This window comes from Bombina bombina, chromosome 7, assembly GCF_027579735.1.
Source record: "Bombina bombina isolate aBomBom1 chromosome 7, aBomBom1.pri, whole genome shotgun sequence".
NCBI lineage: Eukaryota > Metazoa > Chordata > Amphibia > Anura > Bombinatoridae > Bombina > Bombina bombina.
The window spans coordinates 413,109,182-413,134,529 of record NC_069505.1 but is presented as its reverse complement, the minus strand read 5'-3'; the positions used below and the strand labels follow the sequence as shown (position 1 = coordinate 413,134,529).

Sequence of the window (25,348 nt, the reverse complement as noted above, 5' to 3'; positions counted from 1 at the left end):
GGTTTAGTACGCAAAACCACCTTATCAGAATGGAATATAAGATAAGGCGAGTCGCATTGTAATGCAGATAGCTCAGAAACTCTTCGAGCAGAAGAGATAGCAACTAAAAACAGAACTTTCCAAGATAGAAGTTTAATATCTATGGAATGCATGGGTTCAAACGGAACCCCTTGAAGAACATTAAGAACTAAATTCAAACTCCATGGCGGAGCAACAGGTTTAAACACAGGCTTAATTCTAACCAAAGCCTGACAAAACGACTGAACATCTGGGACATCTGCCAGACGCTTGTGTAGTAAGATTGACAAAGCAGAAATCTGTCCCTTTAAGGAACTAGCTGATAACCCCTTCTCCAATCCTTCTTGGAGAAAGGACAAAATCCTAGGAATCCTGATCTTACTCCATGAGTAGCCTTTGGATTCGCACCAATAAAGATATTTACGCCATATCTTATGGTAAATTTTTCTAGTGACAGGCTTTCGAGCCTGAATCAAGGTATCAATGACCGACTCAGAGAATCCCCGCTTAGATAAAATCAAGCGTTCAATCTCCAGGCAGTCAGCTGCAGAGAAACTAGATTTGGATGTTGGAACGGACCCTGAATGAGAATGTCCTGTCTCAGTGGCAGTTTCCACGGTGGCAGAGATGACATTTCCACCAGGTCTGCATACCAAGTCCTGCATGGCCACGCAGGCGCTATCAAGATTACCGAAGCCCTCTCCTGTTTGATTCTGGCAATCAGACGAGGTAGGAGAGGAAAAGGAGGAAACACATAAGCCAAGTTGAACGACCACGGTACTGCTAGAGCATCTATCAGTACTGCTTGAGGATCCCTTGATCTGGACCCGTAACAAGGAAGTTTGGCACTCTGACGAGATGTCATCAGATCCAATTCCGGTGTGCCCCATTGATGAATCAATTTTGCAAACACCTCCGGATGGAGCTCCCACTCCCCCGGATGAAAAGTCTGACTTAGAAAATCTGCTTACCAGTTCTCCACTCCTGAGATATATATTGCTGATAGATGGCAAGAGTGAGTCTCTGCCCATCGAATTATTTTGGAAACCTCTATCATCGCTAGAGAACTCTTTGTTCCCCCTTGATGATTGATATATGCTACAGTCGTGATATTGTCAGACTGGAATCTTATGAATTTGGCCGAAGTCAGCTGAGGCCACACTTGAAGTGCGTTGAATATCGCTCTCAGTTCCAGAATATTTATTGGTAGTAGGGACTCCTCCTGAGTACACACACCCTGAGCCTTCAGGGAATTCCAGACTGCACCCCAGCCCAAGAGGCTGGCATCCGTTGTCACTATGACCCATGCTGGCCTGCGGAAGCACATTTCCTGGGACAGATGATCCTGTGACAACCACCAATGAAGAGAGTCTCTGGTCTCTAGATCCAGATTTATCCGCAGAGATAAATCCGCATAATCCCCATTCCACTGTCTGAGCATGCACAGCTGCAGTGGTCTGAGATGTAAGCGAGCAAACGGAACTATGTCCATTGCCGCTACCCTTAGTCCAATTACCTCCATACACTGAGCCACTGATGGCCGAGGAATGGAATGAAGTGCTCGGCAAGTTGTTAAGATCTTTGATTTTCTGATCTCCGTCAGAAAAATCTTCATGTCTATCGAGTCTATCAGAGTTCCTAGGAATGGAACTCTTGTCAGAGGAACAAGTGAACTCTTTTTTATGTTCACCTTCCACCCGTGAGTTCTTAGAAAAGCCAACACGATGTCCGTGTGAGATTTGGCTAGATGGTAAGTTGACGCCTGACTCAAAATATCGTCCAGATAGGGCGCCACTGCTATGCCCCGCGGCCTTAGAACCGCCAGAAGGGACCCTAGCACCTTTGTGAAAATTCTGGGAGCTGTGGCCAACCCGAAAGGAAGGGCCACAAACTGGTAGTGTTTGTCCAGGAAGGCAAACCTGAGAAACTGGTGATGATCTTTGTGGATAGGAATGTGAAGATACGCATCCTTCAAATCCACGGTGGTCATATATTGACCCTCCTGGATCATTGGTAAAATTGTTCGTATGGTCTCCATCTTGAAAGATGGGACCCTGAGAAATTTGTTTAGAGTTTTGAGATCTAAAATCGGTCAGAAGGTTCCCTCTTTTTTGGGAACTACGAACAGATTGGAGTAAAACCCCTGCCCTTGTTCTACTTTTGGAACTGGGCAGATGACACCCATGGTATATAGGTCTTCTACACAGCGTAAGAACGCCTCTCTTTTTGTCTGGTTTACAGACAAACATGAAAGATGAAATCTCCTCCTTGGGAGAGAATCTTTGAATTCTAGACGATACCCCGGGTCACAATTTCTAATGCCCAGGAATCCTGAACGTCTCTTGCCCAAGCCTGAGTGAAGAGAGAAAGTCTGCCCCCTACTAGATCCGGTCCCGGATCGTGGGCTGCCCCTTCATGCTGTCTTGGTAGCAGCAGCGGGCTTCTTGGCCTGTTTACCTTTATTCCAGGTCTGGTTAGGTCTCCAGACTGACTTGGATTGAGCAAAGTTCCCCTCCTGCTTGGAGGCGGATGAGGAAGTAGAGGGACCTCCTTTAAAGTTTCGAAAAGGAACGAAAATGTTTCTGTTTGGTCCTCATTTTAACCGTCTTGTCCTGAGGAAGGGCATGACCTTTACCTCCAGTAATGTCAGAAATGATCTCCTTTAGTTCAGGCCCGAATAGGGTCTTACCCTTAAAGGGAATAGCTAAAATCTTGGATTTAGATGACACATCAGCAGACCATGACTTAAGCCATAACGCTCTACGCGCTAAAATGGCAAAGCCTACATTCTTAGCCGCTAATTTAGCCATTTGGAAAGCGGCATCTGTAATAAAAGAATTTGCTAGCTTGAGAGCCTTAATTCTATCCAAAATATCATCTAATGGTGTCTCAACCTTAAAAGACTCCTCTAGAGCCTCAAACCAAAAAGCTGCTGCAGTAGTTACTGGAACAATGCACGCTATAAGTTGCAGAAGAAAACCCTGATGAATAAACAACTTCTTTAGAAGCCCTTCTAATTTTTTATCCATAGGATCTTTGAAAGCACAACTGTCCTCAATAGGTATAGTTGTACGCTTAGCCAGGGTAGAAATAGCTCCCTCCACCTTAGGGACCGTCTGCCACGAGTCCCGAATGGTGTCAGATATGGGAAACATTTTCTTAAAAGTAGGAGGGGGAGAGAACGGAATGCCTGGTCTATCCCATTCCTTAGCCACAATGTCCAAAATTCTTCTAGGGACTGGAAAAACATTAGTGTAAGTAGGGACCTCTAGATATTTATACATTTTACACAGTTTCTCTGGCGGGATGACAATAGGGTCACAATCATCCAGAGTCGCTAAAACCTCCCTGAGTAACAAGCGGAGGTGTTCAAGCTTAAATTTAAAGGCCGTCACATCTGAGTCTGTTTGAGGGAACATCTTTTCTGAATCAGAAAGCTCTCCCTCAGACAGCAATTCCCCCACCCCCAAATCAGAACACTGTGAGGGTACATCGGAGATGGCCAATAAAGCATCAGAGGGCTCAGCATTTACTCTAATACCGGACCTACTGCGCTTACCCTGTAAACCAGGCAGTTTAGATAATACCTCTGTAAGGGTAGTAGACATAACTGCAGCCATATCTTGCAGAGTGAAAGAATTAGACGCACTAGAAGTACTTGGCGTCGCTTGGGCGGGCGTTAAAGGTTGTGACACTTGGGGAGAAGTAGATGGCATAACCTGATTCTCTTCTGACTGAGAATCATCCTGAGACATACTTTTATCAGCTAAAATATGTTCTTTGCAATGTAAGGCCCTTTCAGTACATGAGGGGCACATTTGAAGTGGGGGTTCCACAATGGCTTCTAAACACATAGAACATTGGCTTTCCTCAATGTCAGACATGTTAAAACAGGCTAGTAATGACCACAAACAGGCTTGAAAACACTTTATTTTGTGAAAAAATAACAATCTGAAAAAACGTTACTGCGCCTTTAAGAGAAAAAAAAGCATACAATTTTTCCAAAACTGCTTTAAAACTATAAAATTATCTCAATTTTATGATAAATGTATCCCAACTTATCAGCAAAGATTGCCCCACAAGGAAAGGAATACTTAACCCTTAAGAACAAAGAACGTTATATCAAAAACGTTATAGTTAAACAAAAACACCCCCTGCACCTCACCACAGCCCTGCTGTTGCGCCTACCTGCCCTCAGGGGTCTGCAAATTCAGATTAACCCTTCGATTAGGCCCAAACTTTCCTGAAAGGCCCACCGGAGTTGGAGCTTGCTGCTTGCATGGGAATAACAACTGCGCAACTGAGGCGTGAAAATAGGCCCCGCCCATCTAACGCAATGTCTCACAGCCTTAACAATAACCGCACCAGAGCGGTCTAAAACCTAGCCATGTGGGTTCATATACCCATCTAAGTGAAGCCATGTGTACCCTCCATTGTTAAAATAAAGTCAAAACGTTTGCCACAAAAAACGTTATTTTAACTCCCAACATAGAAACGTTTGCCCACAAACATCCTGTCATCAGTGTCAACCATTTTTTATAGCCTGTTGCTCCGCCATGGAGTTTGAATTTAGGAAGAGTTTCTGAACTATCTGCATTGCAATGTGACTCACCTTATCTTGTTTTCCATGCTGATAAGGTGGTTTTGCGTACCAAACTTGGATTCCTTCCTAAGGTTGTTACTAATAGGAAATTGTTGTTCCTTCTCTGTGTCCTAATCCTTCCTCTAAGAAGGAGTGTCTGTTGCACTACTTGGACGTGGTTCGTTCTTTGAAGTTTTACTTGCAAGCAACCAAAGATTTCCGTCAAACATCTTCTTTGTTTGTTGTCTATTCTGGAAAACGTAGAGGTAAAAAAGCTACGGCTACCTCTCTTTCTTTTTGGCTGAAAAGCATCATCCGTTTGGCATACGAGACTGCTGGACAGCAGCCTCCTGAAAGGATTACAGCTCACTCTACTAGAGCAGTGGCTTCCACATGGGCTTTTAAAAATGATGCTTCTGTTGAACAGATTTGTAAGGCCGCGACTTGGTCTTCGCTTCATACCTTTTCCAAATTTTACAAATTTGATACTTTTGCTTCTTCGGAGGCTATTTTTGGGAGAACGGTTCTTCAAGCAGTGGTGCCTTCTGTTTAACCATCTGTCTTGTCCCTCCCGTTCATCCGTGTCCTGTAGCTTTGGTATTGTATCCCACAAGTAAAGGATGGATCCGTGGACTCGTCGTACCTTATAGAAGAAAAGTAAATTGATGCTTACCTGATAAATTAATTTCTTCTATGGTACGACGAGTCCACGGCCCGCCCTGTCGTTTTAAGACAGATTATATTTTTTTATTTTAAACTTCAGTCACCTCTGCACCTTGTAGTTTCTCCTTTTTCTTCCTATACCTTCGGTCGAATGACCGAAGGTATAGGAAGCTATATAGAGAGGAGCTATATAGACAGCTCTGCTGTGGTGCTCTTTGCCAATTCCTATTAGCAGGAGGATAATATCCCACAAGTAAAGCAGGCAGATAATATTCCTTGCTTTAATAATAATTCTAATTAAATCAAGTAATGCCTTTTCCAGTACATCGAACCATTCAAGTTTCAGGTCTGTCTTTAATTTGAAAGTACAGTCTTTTTTCAACCTTAAACCCCTTGGTACCATCCCTACCTCTACATATTTTTCCATGAATTTCAATTCTGTTTTTATCAGTTTACACTAGTCAGAAAATGAATACATACAAGTGACAGAGGTTTGTGTGAACTGAGACTTAAGCTAATGTCAGACTTGCCAACCTCTGTCACTTGTATGTATTCATTTTCTCACTAGTGTAAACTGAGCTAAGCGCCACATAGAAAGTACTATCTAGCTTATAATTTGAATTAGAGTTTATCAATTTTATATTATTTAAGATGGATATTTTTAAAACTAGAGATACATTATTGTTGGCCATTGATGCAGCTATGGCGAGTAACAGCCAGATAATAGAAACCCCGTTAGCTAACCCTAATGTAGATATAAATATCACTCTCAATAACCTTGAGGATTTACTTACTAACGCCTAGATTTAGAGTTTTGTCGGTAAGGACCCGCGTAGCTAACGCATGCTTTTTTCTGGCCGCACCTTTTAAATACCGCTGGTATTTAGAGTTCACAGAATGGCAGGGTTTTCAGTGCGTTAGGCTCCAAAAAGGGAGCGTAGAGCATAATTTAACGCCACTGCAACTCTAGATACCAGCGGTGCTTACGGACGCGGCCAGCCTCAAAAACGTGCTCGTGCACGATTCCCCCATAGGAAACAATGGGGCTGTTTGAGCTGGAAAAAAAACTAACACCTGCAAAAAAGCCGCGTTCAGCTCCTAACGCAGCCCCATTGTTTCCTATGGGGAAACACTTCCTACGTCTGCACCTAACACCCTAACATGTACCCCGAGTCTAAACACCCCTAACCTTACACTTATTAACCCCTATTCTGCCGCCCCCGCTATCGCTGACACCTGCATATTTTTTTTAACCCCTAATCTGCCGCTCCGTAAACCGCCGCTACTTACATTATCCCTATGTACCCCTAATCTGCTGCCCCTAACACCGCCGACCCCTATATTATATTTATTAACCCCTAATCTGCCGCCCCCAACGTCGCCTCCACCTAACTACACTTATTAACCCCTAATCTGCCGACCGGACCTGAGCGCTACTATAATAAATGTATTAACCCCTAATCCGCCTCACTCCCGCCTCAATAACCCTATAAGAAATAGTATTAACCCCTAATCTGCCCTCCCTAACATTGCCGACACCTAACTTCAAGTATTAACCCTTAATCTGCCGATCGGAGCTCACCGCTACTCTAATAAATTTTTTAACCCCTAAAGCTAATTCTAACCCTAACCCTAACACCCCCCTAAATTAAATATAATTTTATTCTAACAAAATAAATTAACTCTTATTAAATAACTTATTCCTATTTAAAGCTAAATACTTACCTGTAAAATAAACCCTAATATAGCTACAATATAAATTATAATTACATTGTAGCTATTTTAGGATTAATATTTATTTTACAGGCAACTTTGTAATTATTTTAACCAGGTACAATAGCTATTAAATAGTTAATAACTATTTAATAGTTACCTAGTTAAAATAATTACAAAATTACCTGTAAAATAAATCCTAACCTAAGTTACAATTAAACCTAACACTACACTATCAATAAATTAATTAAATAAAATACCTACAATTATCTACAATTAAACCTAACACTACACTATCAATAAATAAATTAAATACAATTCCTACAAATAAATACAATTAAATAAACTAACTAAAGTACAAAAAATAAAAAAAAACTAAGTTACAAAAAATAAAAAAATATTTACAAACATTAGAAAAAAATTACAACAATTTTAAACTAATTACACCTACTCTAAGCCCCCTAATAAAATAACAAAGACCCCCAAAATAAAAAAATGCCCTACCCTATTCTAAATTACAAAAGTTCAAAGCTCTTTTACCTTACCAGCCCTGAACAGGGCCCTTTGCGGGGCATGCCCCAAGAAATTCAGCTCTTTTGCCTGTAAAAAAACACATACAATACCCCCCCCCAACATTACAACCCACCACCCACATACCCCTATTCTAACCCAAACCCCCCTTAAATAAACCTAACACTAAGCCCCTGAAGATCTTCCTACCTTATCTTCACCTCACCGGGTATCACCGATCGGTCCTGGCTCCAAAATCTTCATCCAACCCAAGCGGGGGTTGGCGATCCATAATCCTGCGGCTGAAGAGGTCCAGAAGAGGCTCCAAAGTCTTCATCCTATCCGGGAAGAAGAGGCGATCCAGACCGGCAACCATCTTGATCCAAGCGGCATCTTCTATCTTCATCCGATGAGGAACGGCTCCATCGCGAAGACCTCCAGTGCGGATCAATCTTCTTCCGACGACGTCCAACTGAAGAATGACGGTTCCTTTAAGGGACGTCATCCAAGATGGCGTCCCTCGAATTCAGATTGGCTGATAGGATTCTATCAGCCAATCGGAATTAAGGTAGGAAAATTCTGATTGGCTGATGGAATCAGCCAATCAGAATCAAGTTCAATCCGATTGGCTGATCCGATCAGCCAATCAGATTGAGCTCGCATTCTATTGGCTGTTCCGATTTGTAAATATTTTTTTATTTTTTGTAACTTAGTTCTTTTTTATTTTTTGTACTTTAGTTAGTTTATTTAATTGTAGTTATTTGTAGGTATTGTATTTAATTAATGTATTGATAGTGTAGTGTTAGGTTTAATTGTAGGTAATTGTAGGTATTTTATTTAATTTATTTATTGATAGTGTAGTGTTAGGTTTAATTGTAACTTAGGTTAGGATTTATTTTCCAGGTAATTTTGTAATTATTTTAACTAGGTAGCTATTAAATAGTTATTAACTATTTAATAGCTATTGTACCTGGTTAAAATAATTACAAAGTTGCCTGTAAAATAAATATTAATCCTAAAATAGCTACAATGTAATTATAATTTATATTGTAGCTATATTAGGGTTTATTTTACAGGTAAGTATTTAGCTTTAAATAGGAATAATTTATTTAATAAGAGTTAATTTATTTCGTTAGATTTAAATTATATTTAACTTAGGGGGTGTTAGGGTTAGGGTTAGACTTAGCTTTAGGGGTTAATCCATTTATTACAGTAGCGGCGAGATTCGGTCGGCAGATTAGGGGTTAATTATTGAAGTTAGGTGTCGGCGATGTTAGGGAGGGCAGATTAGGGGTTAATACTATTTCTTATAGGGTTATTGAGGCGGGAGTGAGGCGGATTAGGGGTTAATAACTTTATTATAGTAGCGGTGCGGTCCGCTCGGCAGATTAGGGGTTAATAAGTGTAGGCAGGTGGAGGCAACGTTGAGGGGGGCAGATTAGGGGTTAATAAATATAATATAGGGGCGGCGGTGTTAGGGGCAGCAGATTAGGGGTACATAAGGATAACGTAGGTAGCGGCGCTTTGCGGTCGGCAGATTAGGGGTTAATTATTGTAGGTAGCTGGCGGCGACGTTGTGGGGGGCAGGTTAGGGGTTAATAAATATAATATAGGGGTCGGCGGTGTTAGGGGCAGCAGATTAGGGGTACATAAGTATAACGTAGGTGGCGGTCGGCAGATTAGGGGTTAAAAAAATGTAATAGAGTGGCGGCGATGTGGGGGGACCTTGGTTTAGGGGTGTATAGGTAGTTTATGGGTGTTAGTGTACTTTAGAGCACAGTAGTTAAGAGCTTTATAAACCGGCATTAGCCCAGAAAGCTCTTAACTACTGACTTTTTTCTGCGGCTGGAGTTTTGTCGTTAGATTTCTAACGCTCACTTCAGCCATGACTCTAAATACCGGAGTTAGAAAGATCCCATTGAAAAGATAGGATACGCAATTGACGTAAGGGGATCTGCGGTATGGAAAAGTCGCGGCTGGAAAGTGAGCGTTAGACCCTTTAATGACTGACTCCAAATACCAGAGGGCGTTAAAAACCAGCGTTAGGAGCCTCTAACGCTGGTTTTCACGGCTACCGCCCAACTCTAAATCTAGGCCTAAAGAACTAAAGATAAAAACAGAATTGAAATTCATGGAAAAATATGTAGAGGTAGGGATGGTACCAAGGGGTTTAAGGTTGAAAAAAGACTGTACTTTCGAATTAAAGACAGACCTGAAAATTGAATGGTTTGATGTACTGGAAAAGGCATCACTTGATTTAATTAGAATTATTATTAAAGCAAGGAATATTGCGATAAAAGAAATTAATGAGGAAATGACCGAATACAAAACACTATTAGACATGAAGAGAAAAGATAGTAAATCTCAGGGAAAAGAAAGTGAAATTATTAAAAAAAATTAGGAGAATTAAACACTGACCTATTGAGCAACAAATGGAAAAAGTTCCAGAGGGACAGAGATGATTATAAAATTGATGAAAATAATGCTGAAGATCAGGGAGAAGGCTCAAAGAAAAGCAGCATATTATTTAGTAAAAAGAAAAAAAATAGACCACAGAGCAGACAAGAGGTATCACTCATAAAAGATTTACAAGAACAAGACCAGAGACACCAGGCAGATAGATATGAACATAAAAATAATATGAACACTACGATTCGTGAGGAAAGAGATCATAAACAACTTATTGACCAGACAACTGGGAGAAGAAGATTTAATAATCAACCATGGGTCAATTATAATGAACAAGATTATTCAAACAGGGGTAGAAATAAATATAGAGATCATAGACACAAACATTATTCGTACCAACAAGAATTTATGAATAAAGAAAACTATTATCCAAATCATAGAGATTACAGTGAACAGTATTCTAATCACCAAAAAAGTGAATATCAGAGAGACACAAACAGATACTATAGACAATATGAAGATAATAGGCAATACCATCGAGGTTGGTACAATATGAATAAAGATTTCCATGAATCTAAGATAGGAACAAATAAAAAGATAACAGAATCAGCACAGCAAAATTGGCGAATTCCAAAGCATAATAGATTTAACATACTAGACAATCAAGTAGAACACTCACCCCCCAGAGCAGGTACATCAGCTAATTTTTTAGAGGTGGGCCGAGAGAGAAACCACGACCCACCGAAAGGAAAAAGGAGAAGAGAGGGAGAAGAGGGAGAGGAGCTAGAGGATTATTAAATGATCCCAAAATTAAGTATAATAAGCAAGGCAGTGTTGAAATAGTCAATAATGGCATTTTTAATCTTAGTGATACAAAATTGACCACAACACAAGAGAAAATATTGAACAAAGGGTTATCGTTCGCTCCCACATCTAAATTAAATAAATTCGAACATTACATCAATATCAACCAATTTGTAAGAAAATTGACCCTAAAAAAGTATATTATAAAAAATCCAATTGTAAATGATAAATCTGTTGAGATGAACAGCAAAGAATATAGTCATACTGATTTCAGACCTAAGTCCCACTTCTTTCCCACACAGGAGAAGGGTAATTATATAGAATCTTTTGAAAACTGGTTAAACAGGATTTGGAAACTATTAATACAAACCAAATCAAGAACCCAAATTGGAATTTGAGTCTGAAAGAAAAAACAATATTAAAGGAATTACAAGCAAGAACTGATATTGTGATAAAGCAGGCAGATAAAGGGGGGGGGGGGGCGTAGTAATTATGAACAGTGGATATTACACGACCGAGGCTTATAGATTAATCAATGATAAAACAACATATAGAAAATTCTGTAGTGATCCCGGTGATGAATATCAGGGGAAACTAAAAGACATGCTTGATGAAGCAAAGGCTATGAAATTATTAACAGAATTAGAATACAATTTCTTATTAATAAAAAACTTTAGAACACCAATCTTTCACTTCTTTCCGAAGATTCACAAGAATATAAAAGAACCACCGGGACGCCCTATAATATCAGGCATTGATTCGATTACTTCTAATTTGTCCCAATATATCGATTATTTTTTGCAAAATTATGTAAAAGAACTACCATCTTATATTTCAGATTCTGCGCATTTCTTAAGAATTTTGAGGGATATAAAATGGGAAGACAATTTTGTGCTGGTCACTTGTGATTTCAGCTCTTTATACACCAATATAGAACACACATTGGGAGTTGAAGCTATAAAATATTTTTTCAGCAAAGACTCAGAAATGACCGGCACTCAGAGCGTTTTTTTAATAAATTGTATCAAATTTATATTGAGTAAGAATTATTTCAAATTCGAAAATAGGTTTTATTTACAGGTCAAAGGTACGGCTATGGGCACAAGGTTCGCCTCTAGTTATGCTAATCTATTTATGGGGGTATTTGAGAGTGAGGTCATAGACCGATCCCCCTGGGGTGCAAACCTTGTGCTCTATAGACGTTATATCGATGACCTGTTCTTCATATGGAAAGGTGATACAGAATTGCTAAACTTGTTTATGGAGGATCTTAACTCTAACCGCTTTGGACTTGAATTTACTTATGAAAGTAGTCACCAGAGAATTAGCTTCCTCGATATAGAGGTAAGAACAGTGAAATAAAAACTAAGACCTATTTTAAAAAGGTTGACTCCAACAATTATATAGATTCTAAGAGCTGCCATCATACAAGATGGAAGAGTAATATCCCAAAGGGTCAACTGTTACGTGTAAGAAGGAATTGTACAGACCTGGTTGACTATGAAAAGCAGTCGAATATTTTAATACAATGATTTGGACAAAAGGGATATAATACTGAGAAAATTGCGGAGATAGCCAATGAAATTAAACATTTAGATAGAAATGAATTGCTTCAAAAAAAGGTTAAGCTCCCAAGCAATGACGAGTCGAATAGGATATTAGATGTACCAATAATTACAACATATTCGGCCCAACACAAACAGTTCCAAAAAATTGTCAATAAACATTGGCACCTTCTATTGAAAGACCCATTAATAGGGCCAACTTTAGGAAAAACCCCAATATTCATTTATAGAAGGGCGAAAAATCTAAAAACAATACTGGCCCCTAGTGAATTTAAAGGTTGAGGAAAGATGTGTAATAAGGTTTTTAGAGACCTTAAAGGAGAGAAAATTGAAGAGTTCTATCCGTGCCACTATTGCAAGTCTTGCAAACATAGCAACAAATTAAAATAAATTAAGTCGGAGAAAGATGGGAGAATTACTAAAATAACAGATATTATTAGGTGTACTGACATAAATATCATATATATATTACAATGTGAGTGTAACTTAAGATATGTTGGCCAAACAGGGCGGAAATTGAAGGACCGCATACGGGAGCACATACTAGCTATAGAACACCAGAGGGAAGACACGATTCTGTATAAACACTTCAAGGAGATCCATAAGGGGAAAGTGGAAACAATAACATTTTGGGGGATTAAAAAAGTATCTCAGGATGGAAGGAGAGGGAACATTGGGAAGAAATTACTCAAACAAGAGGCAGAATTTAATTTTAACTTTGGAACATTACATCCCAAAGGATTAAATAGTGAACTGGATCTCAATTCCCTCTTCTGATGGATTATTGAACAAAAGTTTAATTAACATTTGACATCTAGAATGGTGAACCAATTAATCAATTAAAGGTGGAATATATTAGTGAAGATGGTTCAGACTAAAGGTGGAACTGTTATGAGTCTCCAAGTAAAATCAATACCTCCATTATAAGAGACAATATATCTCTTAAAATTTGTAAAGTGTTGTACCCAAAGTTGGCATTTATATTGTAGATTAGTAACAGAGAGTGAAATAAAGTAAAATAAAAATTTGAACTATAAAAGAGGATATATATCTGAACTGATATTTTAGCATGGGAGAGGAAAAAAGAGAGTATATATATATATATATATATATATATATATATATATATATATATATATATATATATATATATATAAAGGTATCTTACTTATAGGAAAGGGGTAATAACTAATTCTGAATTTAGCCCTGTGGGGAAAAGTGTATCCATATTGTATATCATTTTGGCTTCTAGTTTCAGTAGTTGGTTTTCCAAACTACCCCCTCTCCAGTTAAGTTTGACTTTGGCTAAGCCCCAGAACTTAAAGTGTTTCAGATTATTTTGGTGGATGTCTCTAAAGTGTGAATATAAATGTGTATCCAAATTCCCTCTATCTATACAGGAGAGGTGTTCCCTAATTCTTTCACGGAGGGTCCTAGTTGTTTCTCCGATATAATATTTTTCACACGAACACTCAATGATATAAACCACTCCTTTATCCTGACATCTTATTGTGTCTTCTATTTTGTATTTAAAGTTGTTGACCTCAATTTCTTTTTCTTTTTGTTCTCACTTTTTGTTTTTTCCTGGAGGGGAAATACATAGTTAAGCTGGGTTGTTTTGTTTTTTCCTGAAGGGGAAATACATAGTTAAGCTGGGTTGTTTTTCTATAGCGCATATAATTTTATTTTACACTGCATTACAGTCGTCCTTCACAAGCAGGGAAGACGGTAGGAGTACTTCTGAGGATCATAGGAGATTATCGTAAGTGTGCACACTGAAAAAAAGAGACAATTTTACAAATCTTTTATTTCAACCAAATTGGATCTTTCTTAAACAAGCGGCAGAAATAGAGATTCCGCCCCCACAGCTGATACGCTGGGTAAGTGCAAGAACCGCTTGAGGATATTTATTATCAGATATGTTGAGACCTTGTTTAAATCTCATGTCCTAGAAGACTCACGTTTACAATAAGTGAAGTTTCTAAGGGTAAGGACTACCACCATTGTGGTCTGTGTATGAATTTCAAGAACCGGCTTACTTATAAAGACTTTTTCTAATAATTTTAGTGATCGTTATATTGTATAGCAATCACCAGCTATTTGTGGAAACACAATTGGATATTGTTTGTCAGTCTATTCAGCTACATGACATATTAAAGTGATCCAGAGAGGATAGTTCTACTGTCATATGGTTTTGCCGATTACAACTATACTAACGTTAATATTTATTGTGATTTAGTATATATTAATCTGGAAGTATTTTTAGTTATTATTTTAGAGTTAGCTTTAATTTTTATTTTAACACTGGTGTTATTTAGTTAGGAACGACCCTAATGAGAGATCTTTTATCATCAAGCCTGCATTAAGAGATTGTTTTATATAAATTTAGAAATTTGATGTTTTAATAAACCTGAATATATTTCACTACTATAGCAATTTGCATTTGCTTTTATTTGCATAAAGGATTAATTTTTTAGTATTTTTTTATTAATATTGTATATATATATTTTTCAATACTGAATTATTTATTGCCATATACTGTCGGACGGCCGTAGGCGCCACCTCCATCCTCTGTTTGTTTATCTGCCTATTACTGCCTGCGTGTGTATGCCTATCTATCCCTGCCTGTGTGTGCATGTCTCTGTCTATTACTTCCTGTGTGTGCATGTCTGTCTATTACTGCCTGTGTGTGAATGTCTCTGTCTATTACTGCCTGTGTGTGCATGGCTTTGTCTGTTACTGCCTGTGTGTGCATGTCTCTGTCTATTACTGCCTGTGTGTGCATGTTTGTCTATTGCTACCTGTGTGTGAATGTCTCTGTCTATTACTGCCTGTGAGTGCACGTCTCTGTCTATTACTGTCTGTGTGTGCATATCTCTGTCTATTACTGCCTGTGAGCGCATGTCGCTGTCTATTACTGTCTTTGTGTGCATATCTCTGCCTGTGTGTGCATGTCTCTGTCTATTACTGCCTGTGTGTGCATGTCTCTGTCTATTACTGTCTGTGAGTGCATATCTCTGTTTATTACTGTCTGTGAGTGCATGTCTCAGTCTATTAATGTCTTTGAGTGCATATCTCTGTCTATTACTGTCTGTGTGTGCATATCTCTGTCTATTACTGTCTGTGTGTGCACGTGTCTGTCTATTACTGTCTGTGTGTGCATATTTCTGTCTATTACTGCATGTGAGTGAATGTGGCCCATTTATCAAACTCCGGATGGAGCTTGTGGGCCCGTGTTATGAAGCAGCGGTCTAAAGACCGCTGCTCCATAACCCTGTCCGCTTGCTCTAAGCAGGCGGACAGGAATCGCGACAATTCAACCCGATCGAGAACGATCGGGTTTATTGACACCTCCCTGCTGCGGTCCATTGGCTGCGAGTCTGCAGGGGGTGGCATTGCACCAGCAGCTCTTGTGAGCTGCTGGTGCAATGCTGAATACAGAGAGCGTATTGCTCTCCGCATTCAACGAGGTCTTGCGGACCTGATCTGCACTGTCGGATCAGGTCCGCAAGACCTTTAATAAATAGGCCTCCATGTCTCTGTCTATTACTGTCTGTGAGTGCATGTCTCTGTCTATTACTGCCTGTGTGTATATTTATATTTGAAAAATAAACAGCTATTACAGTTCTTTATCAAATTATTTATGTGCAAAAATCTCATAGACTTTAGTAGTGAGACCCCTAAATATGTTACAAATACACCCAGTGACATGTTGCAATCCTTTAGAAAATCTTACCTGATGACTTTTTTGTAAAGTTCAAATTTAAAGTCTATTGGAAGTTTTGTAGATACATTTTGGATAAGAATTTAAAGGGATTGATATGCATTAAACAAATAAATATGCATAGCTATAAGAAAAGTATAAATATAATGGCAATTAGTAAAAGATATAAAGATATTTTTAGATAATATCAATATATTTGGAAAAAAAAACATTGTAGTAGAAAAAGGACATATTTAAAGGGATAGGAAAGTCAAAATTAAACTTTCATAATTCAGGATACACCAAAAAAAATGTAAGACAATTCTATTATTCTTGTTCTCTTGGTATCCATTGTTGAAAAGCATATGTGCATATCCTTAGCAGCAGCAATGCACTACTAGGAGCTAACTGGTGGTTGTCCGCAGCACACATTTGTCTCTTGTCATTTGCTCACCAGATGTGTTCAGCTAGGTCCCAGTAGTGCACTGGAGGGGGACTTTAGAATCTGTGAGGGGGGCGCATTTTGGAATTTTGTCCTGGGAGCCAGATTCTCTATAAACGGCCCTGGACTAACCACGCAGCAACTTAAGGGTTAACTTTTGTCTGAACTGCTAGGTGTTTTGTTTAAGTGTATTAGCTGATATTGCAGCTAGAAGGAGATGTTGCAGAGCCTATATTAGACTACATCCTCCTCGGTGACCTCAACTTCCATCTTGACAACCTCAACGATCACAACACCTCCACCCTCCTGGAAAACCTTGGAACTATCGGACTGAAGCAACTCGTAAACTACGCAACCTACACAGCCGGCCACACCCTCAACCCGATCTTCTCCTCAGGCAACCACATCTCAGTCAATCACATCACCAAACTCCTCTGGACTGACCACCACTGCATACACTTCTCCTTCAACAAACCCACCACCCACCTCCAACAGTACCACCCGCCCCGCAGAAACTGGAACAACATCACCCAAAACCAACTACACCGCACCCATAACAAATCCTCCCCACCTACTTCCACAGACGCCAACTCCTCCGCCTGCAACCTCCACCGCTGGATTAAAGACTGCTCCAACACCCTCACCCCCCTCAAAAAACCATCTGGCCGCTAAACCACCAGCAAAGCCAGCCCGTTCACCCTGGCCCTCCAGGACTCCAAACACCACTGCAGACGACTGGAAAGAACCTGGAGATCCAGCAAGACCCTTCTGGATAAAGCTGCCTTTAAGGAAGCAATCACCACCCACCACCACCTCATAAAAATCGCCAAAAAAGCAGCCAGCCAAGACAGAATCAACTCTAATGCAAAAAATAGCAAGGAGTTATTCTCAGTCATCAAGGACTTCTCTAAACTCAACAGCGACACCATACACATTCCACCCTCCCAGGACCTCTGCAATACCCTCGCTGCACACTTCCACCGCAAGATCCTCGACATCTATGACAGTTTCCCGCTAATAACTCAACCTCCACCACCCACTCCCCTACACCCCGACACCCCTCCCAAATTCGCCCCCCCTCACCACACACGGACTATCTGGAGCCCCGTCACCACAGATGACACCCTCAGAATCATGAAATCCATCCACTCCAGCGCACCCTCGAAACCCATGCTCCCATCACATATTGAACAAAGCAAGCAACACCATCGCCCCTGAACTCCGCCGCACTATGAACTGCTCCATCAAAACCGGCACCTTCCCGGATATCTGGAAGCACGCAGAACTGAAACCCCTGCTGAAGAAACCGTTGACAGACCTCACGGACCCGAATAACTAGCACCCCATCTCTCTACTCCCCTTCCCAGCCAAAGTCATAGAGAAGTCCATCAACTTGCAACTTATTAAAACATCTTCCCTTTAAACAGTGTCGTGCATCTCTAACACTCTGCAAATATAGCATCATAACCAAAAATCCAGAACATATCCAACATAGTTCATACTTAAACCAAACAATTATTTTGCCCCGCATTACCTTTTTCTCTCTGTCTCTTATACTCACAGAATCCCCAATTCCTTACATAAAGCAGTTGCTTCATTGCTATTATTTGCTGTATAGGAGATACCTGCCTTAGCAATTAAAAGTTTAGCCGGGTACACAAGTCTAACGCTGCACTCAGCTTCCAGGAACTTTTAAAAAAAAGGAGACATTACTTTTCTTTTAGCCATGGTCTCCGCAGAAAAGTCTTGAAAAATCATAATTTTGTTGTTATCGATAATCGATATACACAGATCTCATTTTCCTATAGTACTTAAAAAATAAAACCTTATCCTGATAGTTCACAAATTTAAAAATAATAGATCTAGGTTTAGACAAAGTGTTACTCTCTTTGGGCGGGCCTAGTCTGTGGGCTCTCTCAATCAAAAAAGGTGAGGGCGGGGGGGGGGAATCATAAGGGCCTGAGGTAGGGTGACAGAGACAAAATGTAACAAATCTTGATATTCCACTGTTTCAGGGAGGCCAATGATCCGTAAATTATTGCGCCTCGACCTATCTTCAAGGTCTTCTAAACGCGCTTGCAACTGAGAAATGATTTTTCCCTGAACAGTTATGTCTGAACCCTGACTATTTACTCTGTCCTCCACCTCAGACACCCTAGTCTCCACCTCCGTCAGTCTAACTGTGAACTGTCTAATTTCATCTTTTAAACTAAAGATCTCTGTTTTAATTTCAGATTTAATTAAATCTAAATGTGGTGTCATTAACACAAAAAATAGTAGCTCCGCGTTCTTGTGAGGTATCAAGCGGATTATCTGCGTTTTTAGTGGTGCTTCTCTTGTCTTTTTGTTTAGGCAGCATTTTAGGTGAAGAACCTTTTGGGTACGAGATAAATCTGTCCATTCACCGTGATAATATGTGTATTTATAGCGTAAAAACTTTTCTATGTCTTGGTGGCCACAAGGCCACTTAATACTAAATAAGTGAATATGTGAAGTAGACTCAACAAGTGAATCAAGAAAATATTAAGATAACTGTTAAATAACTTACGTGTACGTGAAAAGAAAAAAAAAAAAAGGAGGGGTCAGCTATTAGACCTTCTGCGCTTAGTGAAAAAAACAAAACAACAAAACACAAAAAAAAAAAATCACACCAAGTGAACACTGAGGTTCTTGCCAAAAGCTTCACTAACTCTTACTTTAAGCTTCTATCTAATACGCAGGCCTTCAGAGTTTCTTTAGCCTTCTTATAACAAGAGTTCCCTAATTAAGGTTTTTCCTTAAGTCTAAACTCTATCTTTAAACCTCACTGTTTTATTAGCAGAGATTTAATGTCACTGTTTATTATTGTGCTATTACGATACTATATTGAATAGAGCCCACCTATTCTACACTTGCGGCTCACCCATCATTCTCAACAACCCCCCCTCTAACTTAATTGAACAAGTTTCAAATCAATCATAAAATAAGATGAGAGTTAGCGGGATTTCTTAATATATAGATGTTTCTGGCTCTATCTATAGAGCCGGCTAATATCGATGTGGTCCACACAACCCAAGCTGGATTTTGGCGGGCGTGTTCGCCCTTATACTTTCATAAGTTACTTAGTCTTTTGACTTGTTATGGACCTCAGCAAAAACTCTTAAATATATTAATTCTTAAGATTGGAGTTCTAAGTTGCCCTACACTCACAAGGGCACTAGAAAACCCAACATTTAGTTCCCAAATTTTACCTTAACTCATCCACTCTAGCTGGGACCTGTTTTACACAAAGACTAAATTAACAAACAGTAAACTTAGAGTGCTTACACTTGCCCAAAACAATTAAGGTACCACTTTATATTTTTAAGCATGTACAATGTTGCAAATAATGTCCGCCTGAACAATAACAAATGCTCAGAATCAGTCCCAAAATTCAGGTTAAGCCGTTCTTAAGATTTCTCATACCAAATTACCCGGGGCTGTAATGTATATAACCAGGCAAGTATGAAAAGAACGTAACAGCTAAATCACAGACAAGTTTCCAGCTTTTCTTATCGCCTTTATCTGAGTCACTCACAGCCCCGCTCCACTTATGCCAAGGCACACGGCCAAGATCCCTTCTTGCGAGCTCCAGACTCCTGAGCGCATATATCAACTGTGCGGTGGGCTTATACTCCCAAAATGTCCAACAACAAAAAGATTAAGACCAGTACCTGATATACCTTTCTCTGCTCCCAGCTGCACAGGTTGGACTTTTGTTAGTGACTTGCCCCGTAGAGCCACTCGATCTTACCCAGGTTTCACGGCTACTGTGGAGTTACTTGACTCTGGGAAACTTCTAGTAGTAACATATCCGGAGCCATTAGCAGCTTGATATTCTGTAGTAGCGGTTCCTTCACTCGCTCTTCTCACGGCCCCACCACATATTAGCGGTTATTCCGGACACCAGCTGCCGGTGTACATATAATACTTTATGAAAAGCAGACACCTTGTATTCCACCGACCTGAGATTGTTCCGCCTCCAGGAGCGGGTGTTTTCACAGGTGCAACGGCTTGGCTAGATCGGGAGGTGTTGCCGACTACCTTGTGGTTTTGCTAGGTGCTTACAAACCCAGACCCATGTCAAGCTGTTATCAAAGGTCTCAGCCCTCTTAGGCAGCGCCTTACACAACAGCCGGTTTGTTTGACTGTTCGAAGCCTCTTATCCACTTGCCGAATCCAAACCCCCAGCCACTCGGCAGCTCCGCTAACGGAGTCAGATGTAGACAGGCCTTACTCGACTTTTACCACGTTCAGTAAGCAGCACAGCATTTAATCGTCCAGGTAAGGAATTTTTTCAGGGAAAATTCGGAGGGCCGAGGGAGTTGCCCATCCCCCCTTTGACTTTATCTCTCACCAAGGATTCCAGCCTGCGATAATTATGTGCTCAACAGGATAACTTGAGCTGAGCTCCGATGCTGCTACATCCACAGCAATTACCATTAGCGACCGATGAAGATACAGGTTTGCTTCTGTCTAAGGTAATTTCAATAGGTGTCGGTTTTACCAGACATCCATCTTCACCTTAACACAGGCTATACCAGAGCACAGCGTGTTTTTCCCCCAGGAACAAAACAGTTTATAAGGGTGCTCTTAGTGAAAGAGCAATTTTGCCTTCTTCAGACTTCCTCTCCGAGGATCAGCAGCCGGTCCTAGTACCTTCTCCTAGGCCAAGGCTTACTACGGGCGGCTGGTGAATAGTAACAATCCTTTGCACAGGAAAACAGAGCTGTTGGTAGCTACCTGCAAGCTACCTGAACACTACCTGCTAGCTCCGACCCAGCCGGAAGCCGACACCTTTTTATTTATTTATTTTTTATTTTTATTTTCATCTCTCTCTCTCCGTTGCCCCCCTCCGTTTCACTTTTATTCATTATGTTATATCCAGAAATAAAGATTATTCTGTTTTTCTTTTTAATATTGATATGCCAGGTCATCCCCCTTTAAGTTGACCTCCTGGAATGTAGGAGGTATAACCTCCCCAATTAAAAGGAAAGCAATAATTAAACATTTGGCTAAAACCAAAACAGATATCGCTTTCCTACAGGAGTTACATTTAAAGGTTACTGAAATTCCGAAACTTCAGACTAATTGGGTTGGGGAAGTTATTGCGGCCCCCTTTAATGCTCGTAAGAGGGGAATGGCAATATTATTCAGCAAAAGATTAGACTATAAGATTGAGTCTTCTATCATAGATCTGGAAGGACGGTTTGTAATTTTAGAAATAATATATAATAAGGTTCGTTATGTGTTATGTAATATATACGGACCAAATAACATAGATAAAGAGTTTTGGGATAAATTGGTTTTATATTTGCATAAATTTACAGGCCAGAATCTTATTATCGCTGGTGAATTCAATCTAATAGCAGATCCTACCCTGGATAGAGTTAAGAAAGTAAGTAGTTCCACGCATGATAGGAAGACCCGCATTTTACAAAATCTATGTTTACAATTGGGCTTGATAGATATTTGGCAGTTACAGAATCGGGATCTGCGAGCCTATACGTGCATGTCAAAAGGGCAGCAGGCATTCTCCAGGATAGATTTTTTCTTGATTGCAGAGTCCCTGATTGGCCTAGAATGGGAAGCTGAGATAGGGGACATAGTGATTTCATATCATGCCGTGATTACGCTAATACAGTACTTAATCCAGCGCGGTTAGCTAGGTCTGTGAATCAATCCATTTTTTCCCCAAAATATTTGATGAATAATGTGCAATTTAATAATTGGTTGATTAACCAATGGCGAGAATATGTGGGTTATAACCGGGATTATGAAAATAGGCCTGAAGTGTTTTGGGAAGCAGCAAAAGCTGTATTGAGAGGCAAGATAAAGGCATATTTGTGTAAACTGAAAAGAAAATCTAGGCAACAGAAAATTCAGTTGTCTTGTCGAGTAAAGAACACATATAGATCATATTTAGGGGATCGCTCGAGTGTACACTGGAGGAAATATATTACTGCTAAATCTATACGGGATGTCTTTATTAAACAGAAGACTAGAGCAGAAATACAAAGACAAAAAGCTCTCTATGGTGGCTTTGCTGGCAGATCTGCTAAATTTGTGGCCAGATTGATCAAGACCAATAATAGAAATAAGATAACCGCTATTAGAAAGGAATATTTCATGACTTTTTTTCGGAACTATACAGAGCAGAAGAGCAAGATGTAACAACAAGAGATATATTTTGGGATAAATTTAAGGTCCCTAAAATCCCTACTGAGTGTTTAGCAGAGATTAATGCTCCGATTACGATAGAGGAGACTATAATGGCAATTACAGCAGCTAAGATTAATAAGGCAGCAGGCCCTGATTGCCTTCCCTCGGAATTTTATAAGATTCTGCAGCTACAAATTGCCCCAACATTGGTAAATCTATTCAATCATTACTTCGTCAAACATAATAAATGCTCCCCATATTTTGCAGCGGCGGTAATATCTTTAATTCCAAAAAAATAAAGATCCTGAGATGCCTGGCTCATATAGGCCTATATCAGTTCTAAACGTGGACTATAAACTGTTAACATCGATTTTAGCAAAAAGATTAAAGCCTCACCTAGGTTTAATAATTCATGAGAATCAAGCTGGGTTTATGGCTGGGAGGAATCCTGCCAAAAATACACGTAAGATTATGACATTAATTGATTTTTTTTGGAACAAGCTTAGAACAACTAGGCATAGAGCGATTACAGACTTAGCCCTTTTAACTGTAGACGCGGAGAAGGCGTTTGATCGCATCTCATGGAATCATTTATTTTTTTCTTTAGAACAGTTTGGACTGAAGGGACATGTGAAGGAAGTAATCCGTATTATATACGCGGCCCCGAATTCAGCACTGCTTATTAACGGAGAACTTTCACAGCCAGTAGTATTACATAGGGGCACCCGTCAAGGATGCCCCTTATCTCCATTGCTGTTTAACATCTCACTGGAACCATTAGCAATTCTGCTTCGTCAACAATAAGATGGGATACGGATAGGGGCACAAAAATTGGTTTTGTTGATGTATGCAGATGATATACTTATATGTTTAAGTAATATTAATAAGAATCTTCCGATATTTCTGGATACGGTCAACAAGTTTGGTAGGATTTCGGGTTTTAAAATTAATGTGTCCAAATCCGAACTCTTATGGATAAACAAAAAAGACCACACTATAAATCATCCTTTTAGTGAAACAGCACAGATAACTTATTTGGGGATCATTTTAAGTCCGAATCCAGAAGAATGGTATAATTTGAATTATAATAAATGTTTTTCAGACTGTAAGAAAAAAATGGAAGATTGGATAAAACTCCCTATCTCTTTATCCGCTAGGGTCACGCTTTTAAAAACTATTCTGTTCCCAAAAATATTCTATCTTATTCAGAATATCCCATTACATATTTATAAAAAGGATATAGTGAATTATAATAAGGCATGTTCTAAATTTTTATGGCGAGGCACCAAAGCTCGGATCTCTGTATCTCGTTTGATGAACAACGTAGAAGCTGCCAGTTTAGCACTGCCCAAGATACATCTTTATAGCCTGGCGGCACGGGTTAAAGTGGCAGTGGACTGGTTGACAGGTGTAAGGATTCCAGTCCTGCTTTTACTTTTTGCCTCAACTTACCTTCTTCACCTGTACTTAAGGCATCACCCCGCCCCAAACAAGTGCTTAGTTGTTGAGTATTGTTTGATGAAACCAGTGCTCCCTTTCTTATAAGCTATATACTTATTAAAAGAAGTTTTACTTCTACTACTTTAACATTTGGATTTACAAATACCAGCTGCAGTTTGGTCACAAAGGGACTAATAACAACTAGTCTCATTCATCCTGAAGATTGCTATTCCAAGAAGTATTAAGTTATTCAACTTCTCATCTCTACAGGAATTGCTATCTAATTTCCAACAGGAGGATTCTACCAACTACTACTACGGTATTAGTATCAAATCTAATTTACCTTGGATGCCTTAGATAACGGCTAATTACAAATTTCATGTTTCCTTTTTGAACTTTTGTAAACTGACTTTGTCTCTCAGAAATTACTTTGATTGCAACGAATGTTTTATTTAATTCTATGAACTTCCTTTGAATACATTTTCATACCGGACAGTAACGGACTTTATGTGACGTCACACAGCCTCATACATCTCAGCGTGCCATACAGCTCCTTACAACTCAGCGTGTCTCACAGCTCCATTTACAATCACTAGTCTGTGTTCAGTTTTCCACGCTGCAAGCCTTACTCTGTGTGCTGTGTCTCGCAGCAGGTCACGCCCCTGTCAGCAGCTGCAGTCTGTGTGTCTCACATCTCTCATGCCTCAGTGATTATTACAATGAACACTATCTCTCACATTTGGGTTTGAGCACAATTATTGTCAAAAGTTGTTATTAATAATAATACTTATTTTCAGCCTCTAAATATTTATATGGTATAACGATATAATATAACCATATAAAGACTTACTGCCATTACTTATAAAAATCACTCTGAATAAAACAGTCTATGCTGATATAATAGCCTGTACTTCAGTTGTGAAACAAATATAATTTATTTAGACTCTGCAGTTGTGATTCAAATAACCAAGGAACCTGATATAACAACTAAGCCATAAAATATGGATCCAGCAGAGCTTCCTCAAATTGTTTATAATTTAACACAAAGAGTTGACCAACTTAGTCAAGCCTTTAGAGAGTTACAATTAGAAAATGAAACTTTAAGAAAAGTAATAAAAGACACTGTCTCTATTAAACAGAGCCTTCCTGACAATCTGTCAGAACCATTTATTGCACCTCCAGATTTTTTCAACGGAGATAGGAATTTATACCGTCAATTCAAAAATGCTTGTCTGCTTAATTTCACCCTTAAACCTAAAACATACCCAAATGATAGGGTTAAAGTCCTTACAATGATAAGCTATTTAAGAGGTGAACCT

General features: G+C 39.5%; 2 protein-coding genes across 2 annotated transcripts in view; one reads left to right on the top strand and one right to left on the bottom strand.

Moving 5' to 3' along the window:
- The window catches only part of NCF4 (neutrophil cytosolic factor 4), a 120,716-nt gene that overhangs the window by 30,854 nt on the left and 64,514 nt on the right, over nt 1-25,348 (bottom strand). The gene's annotated exons all lie outside the window — the stretch shown is intronic.
- PVALB (parvalbumin) overlaps nt 14,126-25,348 on the top strand; it is a 267,268-nt gene continuing 256,045 nt past the window's right edge. Inside the window, exon 1 of the mRNA XM_053721215.1 lies at nt 14,126-14,144. The gene's annotated coding sequence lies outside the window, so the exon portion shown is untranslated. The remainder of the gene's footprint in view (nt 14,145-25,348) is intronic.